This window comes from Schistocerca nitens, chromosome 5 (genome assembly GCF_023898315.1).
Source record: "Schistocerca nitens isolate TAMUIC-IGC-003100 chromosome 5, iqSchNite1.1, whole genome shotgun sequence".
Lineage (NCBI taxonomy): Eukaryota > Metazoa > Arthropoda > Insecta > Orthoptera > Acrididae > Schistocerca > Schistocerca nitens.
Window position 1 is genome coordinate 365479834 of NC_064618.1, and position 4777 is coordinate 365484610.

Here is a 4777-nt window from a genome sequence, read left to right on the forward strand (position 1 = left end):
TATGCAGATGACCTGCTCGTAGTGGTGTGAGCCAATTCGAGGGCAGCACTAGAGACAAAAGGCGCGCAACTGCTTCAGAAAAGTAACAATTGGTGCAAAGAAAATAAATTAAAAATAGCCCCCAGCAAAACTGTATATTTACTGCTGTAAGGGACACAAAAGTGGAATCCAATTCTAAAATTAGATATTACAAGCATACAGAGGAAGCAGGCCACACGGTGTCTACGACGGCATCTTGGCCAAAAAACAGACTTTCAACTATCATATCGAATTGACAATTGACAAACCCTCCAAAATTATGCACAAACTAGCAAGACTCAACACAACTCAATACAAATTACCTATTAAGACGATAAGCACCTAACACATTGCGATATTTGAATCCATCGCATGCTTCGCTGCAAGTGCGTGGGCTCACAGACTGAGGTAAATGTAGTGTACTCCTGAGAAGAAGCGGAGCCTTCACACCACGTCACTAGAGGCACTTTGCGTTGTGATGGAGACCGGCCCTACAGACACGGCAATACGTTATAAAGCAGCACTTTACTGACTTAAGAGGGACAGGCTCGATAAAGTCACCCAAAATTACAGGAACCAACATTATGAACAAAACACAAATGAAACAATGGAGGATTCAAACATTTCAGAGAGCGTGGGACGCATCCGATAAGGGTCACCGAGTACACTCTTTCTTTCTTGGCGTACGCGACGGATTACAACTGAAACATGTCGACTCAGTGTGGGGTTTCGGGTTCCGCTGAATAGGTCAGGAGTTCACTACACTCAGCTGGCGGCTACACGGGTAGCGGAGGCTGTGTGGCGTGGACTGGGCGGTTTTTTTAGGTTAGAAGGCCTCGGGAAAGTATGGGGTGGGCTGCAATCTCAAAGGGTGCATGGCATACACAGGACGTGCTTGGATCAAGGAACAGTCGGAATTGTAGTTGTAAATTGTTGTAATTGTGCTGGGAAAGTCCCTGAGCTTCAAGCGCTAATAGAAAGCACATACTCTGAAATCGTTATAGGTACAGAAAGCTGGCTAATGCCTGAAATAAGTTCTGCAGAAATTTTCACGAAGTCTCAGACGGTGTTCAGGAAAGATAGATTAGGCAGAATTGGTGGTGGAGTGTTTGTGTCTCTCAGTAGTGGTTTATCTTGTAGTGAAGTCGAAGTAGATACTCAGTGCGAATTGGTATTGGTGGAGGTTATACTTAACAGCCGAACTAAGTTAATAATTGGCTCCTTCTACCGACCCCCAGACTCCGATGATATAGTTGCTGAACAGTTCAGAGAAAATTTGAGTCTCGTAACAAATAAATACCCCACTCATACGGTTATAGTTGGTGGGGACTTCAACCTTCCCTCGATATGTTGGCAAAAATACTTCCTAGATTGTTCTAAATGCTTTCTCCGAAAATTATTTCGAGCAGTTAGTCCACGAACACACTCGAATTGTAAATGGTTTCGAAAACACACTTGACCTCTTAGCCATAAACAATCCAGAGCTAATAGAGAGCGTCATGACTGATACAGGGATTAGTGATCACAAGGTCGTTGTAGCTAGGCTCAATACCGTTTCTTCCAAATCCACCAGAAACAAACGCAAAATAATTTTATTTAAAAAAGCGGATAAAGTGTCACTAGAAGCCATCCTAAGAGACAATCTCCATTCCTTCCGAACTGACTATGCAAATGTAGACGATATGTGGCTCAAATTCAAAGATATAGTAGGAACAGCAATTGAGAGATTCACACCTCATAAATCGATAAGAGATGGAACTTATCCCTCATGGTATACAAAACAGGTCCGAACGCTGTTGCAGAGGCAACGGAAAAAGCATGCGAAGTTCAGAAGATCGCGAAATCCCGAAGATTGGCTAAAATTTACAGACGCGCGAAATTTGGCACGGACATCAATGAGAGATGCCTTTAATAGGTTCCACAACGAAACATTGTCTCGAAATTTGGTAGAAAATCCGAAGAAATTCTGGTCGTATGTAAAGTACACAAGCAGCAAGACGCAGTCAATACCTTCGCTGCGCAGTGCCGGTGGTACTGTTACCGACGACTGTGCCGCTAAAGCGGAGTTATTGAACGCAGTTTCCGAAATTCCTTCACCAGGGAAGAATTTGAAACACGAACAGCTGCTAGCATGAGTTTCTTAGAAGTAGATACCTTAGGGGTTGCGAAGCAACTCAAGTCGCTTGATACGGGCAAGTCTACAGGTCCAGATTGTATACCGATTAGGTTCCTTTCAGATTACGCTGATACAATAGCTCCCTACTTAGTAATCATATACAACCGCTCGCTCACAGATAGATCTGTACCTACAGATTGGAAAATTGCGCAGGTCGCACCAGTGTTTAAGAAGGGTAGTAGGAGTAATCCATCGAACTACAGACCTATATCATTGACGTCGGTTTGCAGTAGGGTTTTGGAGCATATACTGTATTCAAACATTATGAATCACCTCGAAGGGAACGATCTATTGATACGTAATCAGCATGGTTTCAGAAAACATCGTTCTTGTGCAACGCAACTAGCTCTTTATTCGCATGAAGTAATGGCCGCTACCGACAGGGGATCTCAAGTTGATTCCGTATTTCTAGATTTCCGGAAAGCTTTTGACACCGTTCCTCACAAGCGACTTCTAGTCAAGCTGCGGGCCTGTGGGGTATCGTCTCAGTTGTGCGACTGTATTCGTGATTTCCTGTCTGGAAGGTCACAGTTCGTAGTATTAGACGGCAAATCATCGAGTAAAACTGAAGTGATATCAGGTGTTCCCCAGGGAAGCGTCCTGGGACCTCTGCTGTTCCTGATCTATATAAATGACCTGGGTGACAATCTGAGCAGTTCTCTTACGTTGTTCGCAGATGATGCTGTAATTTACCGTCTAGTAAGGTCATCTGAAGACCAGTATCAGTTGCAAAGCGATTTAGAAAAGATTGCTGTATGGTGTGGCAGGTGGCAGTTGACGCTAAATAACGAAAAGTGTGAGGTGATCCACATGAGTTCCAAAAGAAATCCGTTGGAATTCGATTACTCGATAAATAGTACAATTCTAAAGGCTGTCAATTCAACTAAGTTGGAAAGACCACATAGATAATATTGTGGGGAAGGCGAGCCTAAGGTTGCCTTTCATTGACAGGACACTTAGAAGATGCAACAAGTCCACTAAAGAGACAGCTTACACTACACTCGTTCGTCCTCTGTTAGAATATTGCTGCGCGGTGTGGGATCCTTACTAGGTGGGATTGACGGAGGACATCGAAACGGTGCAAACAAGGGCAGCTCATTTTGTATTATCACGTAGTATGGGAGAGAGTGTGGTAGATATGATACGCGAGTTGGGATGCAAGTCATTAAAGCAAAGACGTTTTTTGTCGCGGCGAGATCTATTTGCGAAATTTCAGTCACCAACTTTCTCTTCCGAATGCGAAAATATTTTGTTGATCCCAACCTACATAGGTAGGAATGATCATTAAAATAAAATAAGAGAAATCATAGCTCTAACAGAAAGGTTTAGGTGTTCGTTTTTCCCGCGCGCTGTTCGGGAGTGGAATGGTAGGGAGATAGTATGATTGTGGTTCGATGAACCCTCTGCCAAGCACTTAAATGTGAATTGCAGAGTAGGCATGTAGATATAGATGTACCTCCTGAAGCATCAAGGAATCGTCAATTTCTTAGTGGAAAAATGTGCGGGTCAAAACAATATAGAGGGGGACCAAGACTTCAGTATGGTAAGCAGGTTCAAATGAATGTTCAAATGGTTCAAATGGCTCTGAGCACTATGGGACTTAACATCTATGGTCATCAGTCCCCTAGAACTTAGAACTACTTAAACCTGACTAACCTAGGGACAGCACACAACACCCAGCAAATGAATGTATTTTCAATATTTATATAGATATGAAGAGCCTTCCACGCACTAGACTAGCGCCGAAAACCGCATCAAACCAGTCTTCGGACTGAAGACGCGACAAAAATAAGAGAGTAACGATGCATTATTTCCGTTACGTTAATGATTCAACAGGTAAAATACAGGGTGCTATGGGTGTAAGTGTAGATATTTCTATTGATGACTGAGAATTGCTACTGAACAATATTACGTCAGTTTTTACTTTATTTGCAGACCAATAATTATAGCTTAGGTAGCAACACGTTTTTAGTTAGTTTAGTATCTCCAAGAATGCATGGCACAAATAAAAAAAAAAGCACTCAGTCTTCAGGCCACGAGTGGCCTACCTGGACCATCCGACAACCGTGTCATCCTCTGTAGAGGATGCGGATAGGAGGGGCGTTGGGTCAGCACACCGCTCTCCCGGTCGTTATGGTGGTATTCTTGACCGAAGCCGCTACTGTTCAGTCGAGGAGTTCCTCAATTGGCATTACGAGGCTGAGTGCACCCCGAAAAATGGCAACAGCGCATGGCGGCCTGGATGGTCACCCATCCAAGTGCCGACCACTCCCGACAGCGCTTAACTTCGGTGATCTCACGGGAACCGGTGTATCCACTGCGGCAAGGCCGTTGCCATTGCACAAATAAGCTATTAATATTTTTTACTCCCGGGGTAGCAGATCAGGTATTGGAACGTGGACACGTGGAGAGTCTATACTGACGGGCGTAGTCCACTTCTTGGCGAAGTTGCGACTGCGCAGAAAACATCAGGTAGTTAATTGTGTGATGTGTTTGCGAGAAGAGAAAGACCACCCAACACAATGAAGTGGCTAGGTATCAAGCTACCAATGATCACAATATCTGTAACTATACCAGCAACAC

General features: G+C 43.9%; 1 pseudogene; it reads right to left on the reverse strand.

The window, feature by feature from the left end:
- Positions 1-4412: 4412 nt before the first annotated feature.
- On the reverse strand, positions 4413-4530 carry LOC126261422 (5S ribosomal RNA; annotated as a pseudogene).
- Between the last annotated feature and the right edge of the window lie 247 nt (positions 4531-4777).